The 20,176-nt window shown below is 54.4% G+C and overlaps 1 non-coding gene across 1 annotated transcript; it reads left to right on the plus strand.

Moving 5' to 3' along the window:
• Nucleotides 1-19,838: 19,838 nt before the first annotated feature.
• On the plus strand, nucleotides 19,839-19,945 carry LOC138505354 (U6 spliceosomal RNA). Its single transcript, XR_011280153.1, has one exon. It is a non-coding gene; the product is annotated as a U6 spliceosomal RNA (small nuclear RNA).
• Nucleotides 19,946-20,176: the final 231 nt, after the last annotated feature.

Raw genomic sequence — 20,176 nt, forward strand, 5'->3', positions numbered from 1 at the left:
GGGGTACGTGCACATCGGGGGTGCGCGGGAAGTTACACACGCGATTGAGCGGGGTACATGTATTTCGGGGGCGCGCGGGAAGTTACACACGTGATTGAGCGGGGTACGTGTATTTTGGGGGTGCGCGGGAAGTCACACACGCGATTGAGCAGGGTAAGTGTATTTTGGGGGTGCGCGGGAAGTTACACATGCAATTGAGCGGGGTATGTGTATTTCGGGGGTTTGCGGGAAGTTACACACGTGATCTCATCAGGGTACGTGTATTTCGGGGTGCGGGGGAAGTATCACACGCAACATCAGCAGGGTACGTGTATTCCAGGGGTGCGCGGGAATTCCACACACAATTCCATCAGGGTACGTATATTACAGGGGTGCGCGGGAAGTTCCACACGCGATCTCATCAGGGAACGTGTATTACAGGGGTGCGCCGGGAGCACCACACGTGAATTGCACGTGTGGGTCCTCCCAGGTGTTCCTTCTTCACCCTCCACGGCCCCTGCAGGTGGCTCACACCACAGGGGCCTACCCTGCACATGTTCTCCAGGCACCCCATCCACCATGGCCATGCCCCCCAGCCAACCCACATGTCAACTTGCACAACTGCCCACCAACGCATGTCCCCCTGCACCCCCCGCCACCAGGGGCACCCTGCACCAGGCCCCCACCCATGTCCCCCCCCACCCCCCAGCAGTGCATGGGCACCCTCCACCAGGCCCCCACCCATGTCTATCACCACCCCCACCCCCAGCAGTGCAGGGGCACTCTCCACCAGGCCCCCACCCATGTCTCCCACCACCCCCACCCCCCAGCACTGTGGGGCCCCCACCCATGTGCAACTCATGTCTCCCACCACCCCCACTCCCCAGCCACCAGGGGCAGCCTCCACCAGGCCCCCACCCATGTCTCCCAGCACCCCCACCCCCCAGCACTGTGGGGCACCTGCCAGCAGGCCCACACCCATGTCCAACTCATGTTCCCCACCACCCCCACTCCCCAGCACTGTGGGGCACCTGCCAGCAGGCCCACACCCATGTGCAACTCATGTCTCCCATCACCCCCACCCCCAGCCACCAGGGGCAGCCTCCACCAGGCCCCCACCCATGTCTCCCAGCACCCCCACCCCCCAGCACTGTAGGGCACCTGCCAGCAGGCCCACACCCATGTCCAACTCATGTTCCCCACCACCCCCACCCCCCAGCACTGTGGGGCACCTGCCAGCAGGCCCCTACCCATGTCTCCCACAACCCCCACTCCCCAGCAGTGCAGGGGCACCCACCACCAGGCCCCCACCCATGTCTCCCAGCACCCCCACCCCCCAGCCACCAGGGGCAGCCTCCATCAGGCCCCCACCCATGTCTCCCACCACCCCCACCCCCCAGCAGTGCAGGGGCAGCCTCCACCAGGCCCCCACCCATGTCTCCCAGCACCCCCACCCCCCAGCCGCAAGGGGCAGCCTCCACCAGGCCCCCACCCATGTCTCCCACCACCCCCACCCCCCAGCAGTGCAGGGGCACCCTCCACCAGGCCCCTACCCATGTTTCCCACCATCCCCACCCCCCAGCAGTGCAGGGGCACCCTCCACCAGGCCCCCACCCATGTCTCCCAGCACCCCCACCCCCCAGCACTGTGGGGCACCTGCCAGCAGGCCCCCATCCATGTCTCCCACCTCCCCCACCCCCCAGCCACCAGGGGCAGCCTCCACCAGGCCCCCACCCATGTCTCCCAGCACCCCCACCCCCCACCCCCCAGGGGCAGCCTCCACCAGGCCCCCACCCATGTCTCCCACCTCCCCCACCCCCCAGCCACCAGGGGCAGCCTCCACCAGGCCCCCACCCATGTCTCCCAGCACCCCCACCCCCCACCCCCCAGGGGCAGCCTCCACCAGGCCCCCACCCATGTCTCCCACCAATCCCACCCCCCAGCCACCAGGGGCAGCCTCCACCAGGCCCCCACCCATGTCTCCCAGCACCCCCATCCCCCAGCACTGTGGGGCACCTGCCAGCAGGCCCACACCCATGTCTACCACCACCCCCACCCCCCAGCACTGTGGGACACCTGCCAGCAGGCCCCCACACATGTCCACCTCATGTTCCCCACCACCCCCACCCCGCAGCAGTGCAGGGGCACCCTCCACCAGGCCCCCACCCATGTCTCCCACCACCCCCATCCCCCAGCAGTGCAGGGGCACCCTCCACCAGGCCCCCAACCATGTCTCCCACCACCCCCACCCACAACAGTGCAGGGGCACCCTCCACCAGGCCCCCACCCATGTCTCTCACCACCCCCACCCCCCAGCACTGTGGGGCACCTGCCAGCAGGCCCCCACCCATGTGCAACTCATGTCTCCCACCACCCCCACCCCCCATCCACCAGGGGCAGCCTCCACCAGGCCCCCACCCATGTCTCCCAGCACCCCCACCCCCAGCACTGTGGGGCACCTGCCAGCAGGCCCACACCCATGTCCAACTCATGTTCCCCACCACCCCCACCCCCCAGCACTGTGGGGCACCTGCCAGCAGGCCCCCATACCCATGTCTCCCACCACCCCCACCCCCCAGCCACCAGGGGCAGCCTCCACCAGGCCCCCACCCATGTCTCCCAGCACCCCCACCCCCCAGCCACAAGGGGCAGCCTCCACCAGGCCCCCACCCATGTCTCCCACCACCCCCACCCACAACAGTGCAGGGGCACCCTCCACCAGGCCCCCACCCATGTCTCCCACCACCCCCACCCCCCAGCAGTGCAGGGGCACCCTCCACCAGGCCCTCACCCATGTCTTCCACCCCCCCCACCCCCCAGCACTGTGGGGCACCTTCCAGCAGGCCCCCACCCATGTGCAACTCATGTCTCCCACCACCCCCACCCCCCAGCCACCAGGGACAGCCTCCACCAGGCCCCCACCCATGTCTCCCAGCACCCCCACCCCCCAGCACTGTGGGGCACCTGCCAGCAGGCCCACACCCATGTCTCCCACCACCCCCACCCCCCAGCACTGTGGGGCACCTGCCAGCCGGCCCCCACCCATGTCCAACTCATGTTCCCCACCACCCCCACCCCCCAGCAGTGCAGGGGCACCCTCCACCAGGCCCCCACCCATGTCCAACTCATGTTTCCCACCCCCCTACCCCCCAGCACTGTGGGGCACCTGCCAGCAGGCCCCCACCCATCTCCAACTCATGTTCCCCACCACCCCCACCCCCCAGCACTGTGGGGCACCTGCCAGCAGGCCCCCACCCATGTCTCCCACCCCCCTCACCCCCCAGCAGTGCAGGGGCACCCACCACCAGGCCCCCACCCATGTCTCCCAGCACCCCCACCCCCCAGCCACCAGGGGCAGCCTCCACCAGGCCCCCACCCATGTCTCCCACCACCCCCACACCCCAGCACTGTGTGGCACCTGCCAGCAGGCCCCCACCTATGTCCAACTCATGTCTCCCACCACCCCCACCCCGCAGCAGTGCAGGGGCACCCACCACCAGGCCCCCACCCATGTCTCCCACCACCCCCATCCCCCAGCACTGTGGGGCACCTGCCAGCAGGCCCCCACCCATGTGCAACTCATGTTCCCCAGCCAACATGTCCCTGGTCCCTATGGTCAGCCTCCAAATGCAAAACACCCACCCGAGTATTGCATCCACCCACTCATAATTTGCAATTACATCACAGAACACCAATTGCAAGTTCCGAAACAAACACATTTCCCTCACATACACCCAATGGGTGTCAGTGAATCTCAAAACCCATATCATGAAAAGCATGAAACCAATGAGATACCACACATTGAAGTTCACCCAAAAAAATATGTATTAAAGGAAACATAAATAGAATCAAAAATAAAGGAACAGAAATGTGAATGTACAAAAATTAAAAGAAGCATGTCCGTGAAAAAAAGGAAAACCAAAAATAAAATTCCAAAGTAATGGTGTCCAAAGTCACTGTCCACAAAACAAAATCCAATGGGAAATAAAAAAGAAAGCCATTGCTCCATGGTTAAAATGTGAAAAAAAATCCAATCCAACAGTGAACTATGTACATGGGAACAAGCCAGGGTCCATTATCCCAACAAAAGAAAGGAAACCTATCTAACTACACTAACTAATAAAATAAACTATATACAAAAATGTGGCCAATGTCCGAAAGGTCCAAATAAAATCAAAACAAAAATGAAACCTAACACTACCTACATAACTATGTACAAGGGCAGTGGGCTAGTTTGACGGCTCACTTGTGGATGTCCCGGGCCAGGGCATCATCGAACTCCTGCTCAATGTCCCAGAGGCGGTCCTCCTCCATGGCCCCGAGGGTCCGCAGGGCCGTCGCCGTGTCCACCTCCAAACCCCTGCGGATTGCCTCGAGGCACTCGGCCCGCCTCAGGGCCCTCCGCATGGAGTTCTCCGCCCTGACCATTGTGAGCCGTGCCTCTTCCGCCCGCTGCCGCTCCGCATCTATGGCGTGTCCCAACCGCTGCCACACGGAAGACACTCTCTGTCCTGGGTCCTCCTGCCCTCTGGCCGATGCCTGCCCCTCCGATGTTGAAGGCCCCAAGCCTTCATGGCTCCCACCACGTTGCTGCTGCTGCTGTGCCTCTGCCCGTGCACTGCCTCCTGGTGCCTGCACAACCTCCGCCGGCTGGGGTGCAGTCGTTGATGTGGCCACCCAAGCTGGACGTCCAACTCTCGACTGTGGCAGGGATGCCTCCTCCACCAGCCTGGCCGCACCGTAAGAGGCAGCTTCACAGGGCACCCAGGTGACTGATGGGTGAGAATATGGCATGGAGGACGACTGGCGCGTAGGGGGTCCAGTTGAGGAGGGGGTCGTAGCAAGACCCATCATACGGAGGAATCCGGCCTGGGTGACCTGTCCCAGCAGGCTGACGTGGTCAACGAGCCATTCGAGATGACGTGCAGTCTCCTCATGAAAAGACTGCAGGTCACCTCGCATGGCCCGTTGACCCAACGCCACACCAGTCAGGACAGGCTCAACCCGGACCCGGATAGCCACGTCCGCAGGCAGAGGAAGGCCAGTTGACGTGAGCTCATCCCCTACCTGAAAACGGGTCTGGACGTAGGCATCCCTGCTGGTGCAAGATGTTGCAGGGACAGGATCAGGGACAGGATTGCACACAGGCACCTCCGCGGCGGCCTGTGCTGCCTCCTGTGCCTGGTCCTGCACTGCACCACTAGCACCAGTGGGATCCCCACCTCCAGACCCCGTCTCTGGTGCTTGCACGGCCTCCTCCTCCACCAAACCCCTCACCAACCTGGATGACTCCGTGCCATCTTCCCCTGTTGGGACATGTGGGGTCCCTGCTGCCCCTTCTGCTGCCGAGGAGTCCAACTCCAACCTCCGCCTCTTGGACCTCCCCCCGGCAGCTGCGGCCTGGGACGCAGCACCGGACTGCTCACTCCCCGACGAGATCACAACATGGGAGGGGAGCCGGGCCTTGCTTCTCCGGCTGGCGGTGGGATCCCCGCCGCTGAGCTCCACAGCACCTTCTCCGCCCTCTTCATCAGTTGACGCTGCAGACAGGGAGAAACAAAACACAGGCATCAGGGCACTGTACAATGGACACATACACACATGACAGTTGTACATGAGTGGCATTGGCAAAGCTCAGACATGTCATCGCAATCCCCAACACACATGTCATTTCAACTCGCACACATGAGCCATACCACAGCCATATCGCAACTGCCAGCACCATCCATACACATACAACAGCATGAGCAGGTAAAGGTGAGCCAGACATCACATGCAACACAGGAAGTGCACCACACATTTACACACACCACCACACTTGCATGCATGTGTACACCTCTGCCAAGTGTCGCAGTGTTCAGACGGGCATCCATATCACATCTTCCAATCAGGCTTCCACATACCGCTGTCACATGCATCCATGTTGCATCGCTGTTGCACCCTTGTCAAATACACACACATGCACATGTACACAGTGCTGATACATGAGGCCGAAAACAACATACATGCGTGACATCACGGACATGTCTACTTACATACACATTCATCCAAACATGTGTGCCCACACAACTGCATTTGGCATGCAAGCCTACACACACAAGCACCATCCTTGTCTCACACATTCCAGCCCTCGCATGTGTTAGCCCCACGGCCCTGTACACCCCCACCCATACTTGACCCCATACAAACAGATGTGCAACCTGCACACTACTGAAAAATCACCACACGCATTGCTCACAATCAGGATGCATGTATACTTACCGCTCGACTCCAGACGAGTCTGCCTCTCAAGGACCTGGACGTGGAGCGCTGGGGATATGCGTTCCAGGACCCTCATCTGTTCTTCCGACAAGTGGCCCCAGCGCCCCTTGGCATCCGCTGCCTTCAAGAGGCGCCGGGCCTTGTTCAGGGTCCTGGACCTGAAGTCCTCCCAGCGCTTCTTGACATGTTGTAAGTCGTGGACTGCCACCCCCTCCGCGTTGATGGCAGTCATGATGTCAGTCCAGATTCTAGTCCGTCCTTCCTTGTCGGCGCGGGAACTTCCGAAGAGGGCATCATACTGCCCCAGGACTTGCTCCACCAGGACACCAACTTCGGTGGCACTGAAGCTGGTGCCCCTCTGCCTCTCTGACCGGGGGTTGTCAGTGGTCTCAGATGGTGTTTGCCCCGACATGACAACCCCAGAGGCAGGAGTGGGTGGGCAACTGGGTCCTGGGGCTGGGCTGTGGAGCGATGGAATCCCAGTCGGGAGTCTTCGGTTCCAGCAGGGGTGGTCACAGCAACAGCACCCCTGGCTCATGTGCAGGCAGCAAATGGCAGGGCACGTGGGCAGCAGGCAGTCAGGCAGCACCAGATGGCAGGTGGGAGCGTGCTCGGGGCTCTGGGGGGCAGTAGTTCGGCCTCTGGGCAGGAGTGTGGTCTTCTGTGTGCTTACGCGTGGCCAGCTTGATACGGAGTGATTTGGCACGTGAAAAATCTGCACTTCAGCGTGTAATTCGAGGAAAGGCCCTTAGCGCGTAAGCGCGTCTGCACGCATATGCATTTTCATTGGTCAGAAGGCCCCTCAAGCGCAAGCGCCCCTGTGACGTGACGCATACAGACGTGCATGGGCATTTCAGCACGCGTGAAAAACTGAACGTCCGCGTGTAATACGAGGAAAGGGCCCATGCGCGTAAGCGCGCGTGAAAAACTGCACATCCGCGTGCAATACGAGGAAAGGGCCCATGCGCGTAAGCGTGTGTGGAAAACTGCACGTCCGCGTGTAATACGGGGAAAGGGCCCATGCGCATAAGTGACGTGACGCGCGCGTGGGTTTCCCTCAGCAGGGGTTAAAGGTGAGTGGGCCCAGCAGTTCGCTGTACGTGCCTTTCGTGGAGACCGACGTGCGTTGCTGCTTCCTGTTGTTTCGCGCGCCATCACAACTTCACAACTATCAAGGACGTATCTCTTCTTTTGGCGGGGGTATTGGCTACGCGTGTTTTTCTGCATCGCGCTAGTCAGACGGTGAGTGACACACGCTCTTTTTCCCACTGCGGGTGCCCCTGTGTATCGCACCCATTTTCGATGTCATAGTAGCCTGCGTGTCCCACACGTATGCGTTATTCGTGTTACTGGGTGCCACCGCGTACTGCGGGAGGTTGAATCCACGCACGTAGGCTGCAGGGTTGCGTGCACGGTTTTACTGCAGTTTTGGGGTGCCTGAGCATTGCGTGACCCGTCACCACATCACCGGGGTCACATACAGCCTTGCAGGTGCAGGGGGGCTGTTAACATCTTGCTTCCCACCCCCTTCACCCCAATTGCCCAGGTCAATTGTGGTGTACACCTCCCATTGGTACCACTCCATCTGTGCCAGCACTACTACATCTGTGCCATGGTTGGGAGGGCACCAAAGGTGAGGGGCGCCTCAGCTGGGCGTCCTCCTCGTGGCGGACGTGGTCGGGGACGTGGCCGTGGTGACCAGGGAGTAGGGGGACTCCAGGGTGTCCAGGGCAGCCACAGAGGGGGAAGAGGCAGGGGTGCGCCAGTTGAGCACAATGTTGTGCCATGTGTCGGTGCAGCCATGCCACCACCGCCTGTGGTTCCGGGGGAAGCAGCTCCTGCATCTGGCACTGGCACCCGTACGACCCGGCAGTCCGTTCCATCGACTGCCACGGGCCCAAGGGTAGTGGTAGCTGCAGGTGCAGCTGTGGACACCGCCACCCAGGCTCAGGGTCTGCCAGAGCAGGCTGCGTTGGCACTTGAAGAGCCATTGGTAGATCTCTAACAGGCCAAGGGGGAAAACCATAGGGGCAGGCCGGGCTGCTCAGACCAAGACACGTGTCCCTGGGGCAGTCATGTCATCTGCTGCCCCAAACAGCCGGGTGTTGGCAAGTGCAGGGGCAGATGCTCCCAACAACACCCCAGTTGTGAGTCTGCCAACCAGGACCGTTGCGGTCAATGACCCTGCCACAGCTGATGTTGCTGCACAGGGTCCATTAGTGGGCACCCAGCTGCCACTGCACAAGTCAGGCCTTTGGTCATCCCTCCACCTGCCACTCCCTTGGCTCTATCCACCGAGCCCACTGGCCATACTGGTCAGGGCGGCATTAGCCAGCCAGGGTCTGCGCCACAGTCCAAGAGGAGGACGGTTGCACCTGCAGCACAGGCGGGGACCCTACACACAGCCACGACCTCCTGCACGTCGAGGAAGAAGCCTTTCTGTAAGCAGGAACTGGACTTCCTCGTGGACTACGTGCGGGGCCACAGCCGTGACATGCTAGTGGGTGCCAATAGACAGACTACGGCTGCCCAACGTGACACCCACTGGAAGCATGTTGCGGAACATGTCAGTTCATTCGGCCATGAGGTGCGCACGGCGCAGGAGTGCAAAAAGCGTTGGAATGACATCAAGCACAGCACTAAGGCTAAGCGTGCCTCTAATTACAACTTGACTCTGGTGACTGGTGGTGGGCCTGCACCAGAGGAGGAAGAACTCACTCCGCATGAAGCTCTCGTTGCGGAGTTCATACCACCTGAATTGGTCGAAGGAGTGGGAGAGATGCTGGACTTTGATGCCCAGTCCAGTGAGTGTTGATGCGTGTTTGTTGAGGACGTGTGTGTTTCACTTGTGGGATGTGTTGTGCATGATTGCTGCTACATGTAACGTGTACATGGTTCTGATGTGTAAGTAATGCAATGCTTCCGTCATGCATGTCTCCTCTGCCTGCATGCGGGACTCCATGTGGGCATGCTCCCTTGCCCCTCCTCCGCCACTCTGCACCCCAGTTCCACCTTTGCACTGGTCTGCTTCAATCTTGCCAATGTGTAGTTTCTTGTTCATGTGTCCTGTGTAGATGCTAACTTCCAGCGTAGAAACTGCCAGACATATGTTGTGTGGTACAGCCTTAGTACTCGATGCAGGGTATCTCACTTGTACTGTGCATGGGTCAGATGTCCCACAGGGACATGAGTGCCCATTCATGCTCCATGTGCATTGCACGCATGCCCCTATGTGTCCTTGACTGAATGATCACTGTAATATGAGTCCTTGGTTACATACATTGCCTGCCATCTCATTGGGCTCCCCATGTCAACTGTGGCTCTGTCCTGTGTTGCACACATGTTTAGGCTCTGACAATCTGTGTGGCTCACAGGCCTCAGCCTGTTCAATGGCCAATGACTCTGTCCAACTCTTGTTGTGTCTTCTTCACACGTGGGCAGCCTCCAGAGTTTTCATCATGTGTCCTGCCTACTGTCCCAGCATCATTTGCAGTGTTGTAATTTGAATCACATTAAGCTGTTGATGCCAGTCAACACTGCCGTCAATACACAGGTGTATGGTCAGCCTTTTGATACCATGCTAGGCATCCCTGCTTTGGTACTGGAGTGGAGGGGTGCTTGGCTTCTAGACATGGTACACATGGAATGCACAATGCATGTGATGTGTGAATTTGACATTGCACTGCCTTCACATTTCCTGGCACACACCATGGAGTGCTTGTACATGTAGGTAGTGAGTGGCGTACACATTTTCTGCACTGCATAGACCCACTTCCATGGAAACTGCCACCTTTCAACAGGTCTGATCACAGAAGCAATTCAAAGTTGACCCAGCATGCATGCCAGGTCATATGTTGTGTGTCACATGTCTGCCGGATGCCTTTGCTGTTGGTGTGTGTGTGTGTCGTGTGCTTCTGACATGTGTAGTGACCTTTTTTCTCTCTATTTTTCAGGTGATGACGCGATGGAGGCGGGGGATGGTGTTGTCATGCCAGACACAGGGTTGGTAACCACATCAACCCGGCACTAGTGGGGGTCGTGGGGTGGTAGGCCACGAAAACCCCCAAGTGCTGCAGTCCATCTTGTCTCTGGCTGCCTATGAGTACAGCCTTGATGACGACTCTGACGTCCATGTTGAGTTGGATGAGCATCAAGTCCATGTGTCAGGGGTGAGTGATTCTGATGTGGACACTCCTCTGTCTGCGACCCCTGCACTGAGGGATCAGACAGTCTTGGTTCCTCCGCCCGTGGTGGATCGGGACGCAGGGTCACCCTCCACACCAGTCACTGATGTGCCTGGGACATCACGTCGACGGGGGCATGTAGTCGTGCAGCCGCAGGCGGTGCCAACACAGTGAGGACCCCCGGTCCTTGGGTCCCGCAGGGGTCAAGCCCGGCAACGCGGTCAACGCGCGCAACCGCTGTATACTGAGTGGGAGCAAGACATGACTGCCAATTCCGAACGGCAGGGGGCAGCAATGGAGAACATCGCTGAGAGCATGGAGCGTGTGGCCCGATCTGTGCTCCCCCCTGCTAGGCAGGTGCTTCTCCAGCAGCAGGCGGCACGGTCCACGGCCCGCTCGCTCCGGCTGGGCATGGCGGCCTCAGACAGGGCACGACAGGCTGAAATGTCATCTCTGCATCAAGCAATTGCTGCTCACGCAGAGGCGCACATGGATGCCCTGAGGGAGGAGTATGCTTCCCTCAGATCCACTCTGGGTGTCCTTATGACGTCCCAGAGGCAGCAGGCAGAGGAGAGGTTTGCACAGCTTGAGCGTACCATCTCCGCTGAGCTACAGGCTTGCCGGGAGGTGCAGCGGTTGTCCAGCCAGGCCTTGCAGGAGGAACTCCGTGTTACACGTGCTACCTTGCAAGAGGAAGCAAGTGTATCACGTGAGGTTCTGCATGCAGACCTATGTCACATCGCCACACAGAACCAGGCTCACCCGTCCGGCAGACTTGCTGCCGACGAGGGGCAAGCTGCGGCTAGGCGTGGCCAGGCTACTGTGCCAAGTCCTCCTTTACAGGATGAGCCAGACTCGGACGACCATTTATCTCCCACATAGGTCGGGCTGTGCAGGCGTTGAGCCCATGGAGGTTTTTTTTTTGGCTCAGCATCATCGCATGTGGATGTTGAGCAGCACCCTGTACCTCCCCCCTCCTAGGTGCCTCCCCTCCCCCCGGGTCGTATGTGGCCATTTTTCATTTTTCTTTTAGTTTAGTTAGTTAAGTTTCTGTTTGATAGTTAGTTTAAATAGGTAATGTAGGTTTTCCATAGTTAGTACAATTAGTTAATAGTTGATTTAGTTTAAAATTGCTAGTCTATTGTGCTTTCATGTGACGGTGCGGTGCTTTGTGGCTTTTGAAGGCATCCACTGACTGTTCCAGCTGGGCCCTTCATGGTTGTCTTGTGTATGTGTTTGCTGCTTGGGGTCCTTGACTCACATATGCCACTCCTGCCTCCCTTATCCATGGGCTCGCAAGGATGGTTCGGTGTTACAGAATATTACACAAGGGCTTTGGACTGTCATATCTGTGGCATGTCTGGTGCTGTGTGACTTGTGTTGACACCCCTAGTGGGGATGATTTTGGTGTCATTGTCCACTGTTCGGCTTTGCTAGATGGGGTGTGTCATGAATAATGTGTACATTGATTGCTATGCATTATCTAGTATGTTTCATATCTTTCCTGTACACGTGATTGTTGCAATTCATGCTGTAGATAGTGTACCACACTTTGGATGTGAAAGACGGACTGATGGTGTGATTTGTGATGTGACTCTCTGACATGGTCAAGTAATGAGATGCCTGATGAGACACACACAGATGACTTTGAACCATTAATCATGTGTTTCATGCCCTTTCTGCAGGGGGATGAGCCTCCAGAGCACCTTTGCCAGCAGACATGGCCCATTGGACGACGGAAATCTGGACCCGTTTGTTGGTGCCCACATGCACATGTGTGCACAAGCAGAGGTACAGTGATTGCAGACCCACATCCTAGAACTGCTGACATGTTCCAAGGAACTCCAGGCAAGGTGAGCATCACAGGGGGGCCACGACACAGCAAAGCTTGCACCAGGCGAGTTGCACATGCAGGCTTAGTCACAGCACTGAGGGTGAGCTTAGACGAATATTGGTGTTGAAGCACACAATGCAGCTCAGATGTGTTTGTGGACTGATGGCTGTTGATAGTAGGATTGTCTGGGACACATGCAGGGGCAGTGGCAAATACCCTCCGGTACACCAAGGTCCATTGAGGCACTTGTATCAACCATGTAGCCTTCCGAGACATGGAAAGGGGCAGCTCACAGGGACATACAGCAAGGGACATACTCGGGTGCAATGCATTTAATTTCCATGTACTTTATGATAAATGCACTGCCAACTTTGTTTCGGTGATGGTGGTACGCAACTTGCACTGAAGTCATGGCTTGCTATATGGGTCTGTCTGCTTACCCAGGGAACATTGCATGTTGTGTGAATTGTGTCACATTGGTGTTCCATTTGCCACGCACCCACCGGCGGCTGACTTACTGCATTGACTGTGTATGACCCGTCACAGGGGTACTGATATATATGGGTACGAAGCATTTACACCAGATTGTCTGTTTGTAGTGTAGTTTGTTGCTATGGGGCATGTTTGGTGGTGTGTTTTTGTGTAATTGGCACGTACAGGTTGTTGACTGTGGCTCTCTTTGCAGCATTGCAGTGCTCCTGTAACCGGACCTGAGAGTGCGCAGGCAGGAGGCCAGCACTCAAAACCAGAGCTAAGTGTCTTGTTGTTTTTCTTTCAAACTGCTCTGCATAGGCTTGCTGGGGGGGTGCACTAATGCATGGATGTATGTGTGATTCAATTTGGTATGTTTTTTTCCCCCTAATCACCCGGAATGCTATGCAATTTTGAACCCTGTACCCTCTACTTGGTGTTCCTGCTTCCCGTACCTATCCAAGCAACGTTCCCTAACCCTCTTTCCCCGCTGGGGTTGCAGATGCCTGTGTAAGCCCCGAATTTGCAGGCGCCAAAACCCTAGAGGGGGTGGTTGGTTCGTACCACTCCTAAGCCTGGACTACAGAAGGCCATAACAATGATGTCCAAGTTTGTTTGGATTGTGTATGTGTTCATGCAGGTAGTACATTTTTGTTCATTCCCTACTTTCATGTGTCATTCCTCCTCCCCTCTCCTGCCACTCATTCCAGTTATCCAGTGTGCCAACACCTGTCCCGACTGCATATCCCTGAACCTCCTTCCCCACCAGGGTCTCAGGGGCCTGTGTGAGTTTGACCTTGCAGGCACCCGGGACACGGTGGGGGTGGTTGTTTCGTGACACTCCCGCGCCTGTACACGGGACCTGTGACAATATTCACATCCGTTCATGATGCATCATCCTATTTTATGTACCACACATGGTTCACATCCTGTTGTGACATTGTTTTACTGTGCTACCTTGGTTGTTGCATCATTGTGGTAGTACTTGGCCTTTGTGAGGTACTGCTACGTCAAGTCATCTACTGGAGGGTGTTCGGGTTCGTTTTTATGCCTTGGATTTTGTGATTTTGGAAATGAGTGTGGATTCTGAGGGTTCTGGCATCTTTTTACACATAAGGTGGGAGATGGTGACGAAGGGTAAAGGTGATCCTGTGGCCAGGTGGAATTGAGGGTTGGAGGCTCCATGACCCAGGTGCAGTTGTTCAGTGGGTCATGGTCATTTGTGAGGGAGTGGGGGGGGGGTTGTTGTTGATAGTTGCCTTGCCCTGCAGTGTGATGGGAACTCTGACATTGTAATGGTGGTATCCTATGTACATGTTGTGTTCTGCTGATCAATGCCTGTTTATGTGTTGTGTTTTCCTTTCAGGTGCGAGGGGATAGTTGTGGTTTGACATGCTGGGGTGTACACATGGTGAATGTTCACATGTGATGTGTAGGGAACACTGATGGTCACTTGAGTGCACATGCATATGTGGAGTGCATGTCCTTGCAGAACCACACACTTGCACTCTGATGCACTACATGTACTCCCGCACTTGCATATCCACGTGTGCACTGTTTGCCTTCTGGTGCCCACTGTGTCCCTGCAGCACATGTTCTGTGACCGATTATGGATCCAGTACATGCCTAATTTGATGTTTGATGTGGTCTGTCACTTAGATGTGATGCTCAGGGTGTGCATCACACACAATGGCTGTTCACTGTGCTGTGCGCTGAGCAGTGTGTTGCAGGAGTAGGACACTGCACACATGAGCTGTAGTGTTGATTTTGCAATGCATAATGTGCATGTAGACAGGCATTCATTGTAATGTTACGTCTACGACTGTTGTAATGCATTTGGAAATGACTTATTTTGGGTGGGAGATTTTGTTGGTCTGTCATTTCATCTGATTCCGGGTCAGGCATTATTGTCTGATGCCACTGTACATTTAGGACATGGCAATGTGTACCTTATCGTTGCTGTGTTGGTGTATGGGTATTGCTTGCCATGTCATGTTGATGTTTGGGAGGGTTTGAGTGACATGACAGTGATGGCCATGGCCTGTTTTGCAGGTGTGTGTGATGAACACCTTGCATGTCAGGGTCATCCGCTTCTCAGAGCAACTAGCTGGGGGTATATTTCTCTCCGCGGCATGGCCCTCCCCCTGGAACAGACTTCCTGCCTGACTTGAACTTGAGGGGAACCATCTCCAGTTCTGGAAGCACCTCAAGACCTTCCTCTTTGCTTCTGCTTACTCTCTGCCTCTCCCTTGCAGAATTCTTCATTGGAACTGCACAGGAGCTGCAACTGGGCCACTCTCACCGACCTCGGTCCCTGGCCCAGCCACTCTCCACTTGCACTGCCTCCCTGGCAACCCCTGCACTGCAGTACTGTCTCTCTATCCCTACAGGCCTCCCTTCCCACTTGTCTGCACTTACCTTTGCAGTTGCCACCAGCCGACCTATGTGTTTTTTTTTTGGGCTACTTCCCCTGTACTGGACTCCCCCCCACCCTTCCCCCTACCCCTGCACTTGCACGATCTCAATGACACCTGGCCTAGTAGTACCGTTGTCTGTCTTCCCTTGTTCTTCCCTCCCTGCCTCATTGCGCCTTGAAATACTTGTGTATGGGCCATATCATGTCATATGTCATATGTGTGCCTTTTGGTCACACAGGATAGCTTGTGTTTAAGTAGCTAGGGATGCAGACGATGTGGCACTTCCATGACAATTATCTCAGGGTGGTAGGGTTGTGACAGTTGACTGTCTCTTTGTCATCATCGATTGTCACCTGGTATGTGTTTAGGTGAAAAATGTGGCCACAAGCTGGGTCCGGGCTTCCTCGCCACGTGCCCTGTCCCCTCCCATGGGCAGCGCCTGTGCCTGTGGTTGGGGATGTGGGGGCACCACCATGTCCACAGGGACACCCTGCCGTGTTGCAACATTGTGCAGGACACATGCTGCCACAATGATCCTGCACACTACTGGTGGTGCATAGAGTAGTTGCCCACCAGAGCGGTCAAGGGAGCAGAAACGTGACTTAAGCACTCCGAATGTGCGCTCCACTATGCCCCTGGTTGCAATATGGGCGGCGTTGTATCTTACCTGGGGTGGTGTGGTGGGGTTCCGGATTGGCGTCATCATGTGGTTGCTCAGAGGGTAGGCACTGTCCCCTGGGGAGGTGATAATAGTTGAGATTATTAGGGTTTGGATATTTGTCTGTGTGTGACTTGCATGTATGTGCAAGGGCATTTGTACTGACCTAGGAGCCATGTGTCACCATGCTGCCCAGCTTCCAGGGCCCGGCTCAGGGCGGACATTCTGTATATGAAACTGTCATGGGTGGAGCCAGGGTAGTTTGCATAGACAGAGGTGATGATTCGCTTTGCATCACATACCACCGGTACATTGATGGAATGCCAGTGCTTGCGGTTTCGGTAGATGTGCTCAGTGGCCCTAGGTGGACGTAGGGCCACATGGGTGCAATCTATGGCACCAAGCACTTTGGGGAAGTGTGCCACCCTGAAAAAATCCAGGACAACGGCCTGCCTTTCTGCGGGTGTTCTGGGCATGTATATGTGCCTGCGGACTGAGGGGCGCGCTGTCATGATTGCCAGTACCTGGTGTAGGCAGCGTGACTGCGTGGCCTGTGAGACCCCCCCCACTATGGCAGTGGTCCACTGAAATGACCCAGTGGCCAAAAAATGCAGGACATTGAGCAGCTTCTCCAAGGGGCTCAATGCTTGGGAGCAAAGGGTGGGGGATGTAAGGTCATCTTCCCACTCCCTGACTAGGTCTAGGATGATATGGGGTGGAAACCTATACCTGCCGTAGACCTGGTAGTCAGGCATCCCAAAAAGGCTTGTCCGTGGTGCGAAAATGCGTGCCCTGGCTATTCTCCTCCACCTGCGGTGTCCCACGATCAGTGCAGCGACAAATGGGGCATTCATCGTAGCTGTATATACGCGTTGTATATGTATATACGCCCATTTGGCCATGCACCCAAGACTGTATGCCCTGGGAACAACCACCGCAGCATATCGCATCCATTGAGTCAAACATTTCAACTATGATCTATGGGAATCTTTTAATGTCCGCGAACAATGTGAGTGTTCTTAGAACACTTTGAACTTGCCAGCGAACAATACGGACACCCCCTACGAACATTTCAGAACAACGCGATAGTTCTTAGAACACTTTCAACTTAACAACGAACAATACGGACAGCGTCCGAAGGACACCCCCTACGAACATTCCAGGACACGGGAGTGTTCTCAAAAACGTGAGACCTGGCTTCTGCAAACTTTGACATTGGATGGCTGCTAAATTGCCCTAGCGCCAGCAAAAAAAGGCCTGTTTTGACGTCCAACCTCAGGATTGATGACGGCTTGCCATAATGGAAGCTGCATCTCGTTGATCATGACACTGAAAGCAAACCAAACAGTGTTCATTGTTAATCGTGAAATTAAATTGGTCTACCAGGGAAGACAGTCAAACAAACCGTGCTTCAACACCACTCATCATCATGAATACTTACTGGAACCTGGCAACTATGGAACCAGACAAATATCTAAACATGAAAGAGACCGAAATCGATGATGCACTAGCAACTCACCTGGTCGACCATTTATTAGTCTGCAGTTACCACAATGCCTCCTACCCTACAGTGGGAAAGCCACACAGGGTGAAGAACAAACCACCTGCCTCTGTCCTGCATGGCTGTCTTTTGTCGAAGCTTATGAAATCAAGAGATCTGCACAATTTAGACAATATCTTTCCAGATCCAAATTGTGTGCCATCATGGGAACGAGATGATTCGCAAGCAATGGTTGACCATATATTTGTCTCCAGACCCCTCCAACAAGCGACAACATCCTTTGAAGTTATAAGAATCACACCAGCGACCATAAGCTCCTACTCACCACCTGGGCTGCAAACGCTCCAACATATGAGAAAATGTCATCTGAACTGGAAGCTAACAATCAAAGCAACAGACTTAGATTGACAGCAGGAGCCATAAGAGCCCTGACCGCTAACTACATCGCCCTTCTTAACAGTGTCAATGCAGCTCAGGTTAACTACCTCCCCCTACTCACAGCATACAAACAAGTGACACAGAAGAAAAAAGCTGGCCCACATCTAAAGCCTCACGTCTATGACAAACTTGTGGTAGCAAAAAGACTTGAACTACGGAAAACAAAAAGAAAGGCACGTAACCTTGAACCCCAATTGGCATCAACTATAGTTGCAACAGCAACTAGAATTTACAAAACTTGCTTATGATCTTATCGCTCCAACTTATACCAACAAGATGCCGAAAATGTGCCTAAGGCGATTAGTGGCGGGCACGCAAGGGAATTTTGGTCCCTCCTGCCATCCACAGCAACAACATCAACAGACACAATACAGAATGGGATTGGAGAACAAACCTGGATGAGATACTTGGAGACACTGTTCCAACTTCTTGCCAACTGTCAGATGGAAATCGCATGGCCTATCTCGTCTTGGATAAGACTCGATGATCAAAAAGTTATCCTCGAATTTATAAAGAAACTAAAGAACTCCTGAGCTCCAAGGCTGGACGGCATAATCAACTTCGACTTGAATAATCATCTGGAAGCCTGGGCAGCCCTCCTTAGCAAGATCTTCGGCATATGTGCGGAATCAAGAACCATTCCCCCTTCCTGGAATTCAGCTAATGTGGTCCCGATATTTGAAAGTGCAACAAAAAGGATCTGGCCAACTGCCACCCAAGTGCCCTGTTGGATCCGATAGGCAAAGTATTTGGCTCCTTACTACTGAGGAGTTTTACATCATGGGCATGCCAAACTCCAAGCAATGACCAACTGCAAACTGGGTTCAAGAAAAACATAGCAACAAATGTGAACATCCTCATTCTTAGCTCACTAAAAAGCAAGGTCTTTGAGGGAAGCCCACACATATTTGTCGCTTTTATAGACCTTACCCAGGCATTTGATCGAGTCGACAGAGCAAGGCTCTGGTCCAAATTATCATCTTCGAACTACCCAAGCGAAATCCTGGAGCCAATCAAATCCTTGTACAGCAATACGAACATGAGAGTATGCTTTAACCAACAAGGTACTCTCTCAGCAGAGATTGTAACATCAAGAAGAGTGAAACAGGGCTGTCCCTTGGCTCCAGCCCTTTTTTGGACCTACCTAGGTGACTTTCAGGCAACAGAGCTGTCAGTGTGTTCATTTCCACCCAAAATGGGCACAACAAAAATTAGCTGTCTGCTATATGCAGATGATCTAATTATACTGGACTATATTCCCATAGGTCTACAATGCCAAATGAATAACCTTTAACAATACATTGGAAAGAACAACCTAGAGATAAACGAGAAAAAAACAAAAATAATCATCATAGGAAAAACAACCACTAGGAACGAAAGAGCTTCACTCTTTTTGAGCAATAGTGTAATAGAGAAGGTAAGAGATTTCAAATACCTGGGAGTATCACTTGATAGCACCAAGAACGAAAAAGCCATGCAGAGCGCCCTCTATGACAAAGCAAAGCCATCGACATCAAATTTGGCCGATACACCACAATTCCGGTTCGGGATTTCTACAAAAAGAATGTGGTACCAACACTAACTTGCGGTGCTGATGCAATGCCTAATATTCCTTCTGAAATATGGCCTAAATTAGAACCACTGTTTTGGAGATCCGTTCTGGGTCTTCCCAATTTGACCGCGGTCCCATCTATTAGACAGGAACTCAGTCTTCTTTCCTTACAGGGCACAATCAACTGTAACACCCTGATGCTATATAGGAAATGCAAGGTGCCTAACGACCCCTTCTTCTACGCCCTCGTGAATCAAGAAATAACAGCAGTTACTTGCAAAATTCTCTCCAAATGGAGCACAGACAATGCTGCCCTACTGCAACTGGTCGAGAGCGGGGAAGAGGACCTCATAAACAATCCAGTAAGAATTTAAAAAAAAACTGAGAGAACTAGATTGGTTGCGAACCCAGGAACAGGCCAAAACAAATAAACTAACAACTCACCTACCGCCTAACACAAAGAAACTTGATGAACTGCAAACTTACATCAAGTTATTTCCGAGCAGAGCGGCAAGAAACTTACTGTTAAGAATACGACTAAATGTGCTTGCTTCGGTAGCACATATACTAAAATTGGACCGATAGAGAGAAGATTAGCATGGCCCCTGTGCAAGGATGACACCCAAATTCGGGAAGCGTTCCATAAAAAAAAGAAGATGACTAAATTTGCTAGCAATCAACGAAATCTGTGAAATCAGAGGCGTCACAAATTCATCCACCTGTCGATTCTGCTTTTCGTCCACTGCTAAAGAGATGATACGTCACCTTCTTCTCACGTGCTCAGGGACCTACGGGATAAGGTCGAATTTTATTTTAAAATATTTTTATTGGCATTTAACGTTTAGTAGCATTTACATAATAATCAGATAAAGCATCATTTC

Source organism: Ambystoma mexicanum, chromosome 11 (genome assembly GCF_040938575.1).
Source record: "Ambystoma mexicanum isolate Mex_15411 chromosome 11, UKY_AmexF1_1, whole genome shotgun sequence".
In the NCBI taxonomy this organism is placed as follows: domain Eukaryota; kingdom Metazoa; phylum Chordata; class Amphibia; order Caudata; family Ambystomatidae; genus Ambystoma; species Ambystoma mexicanum.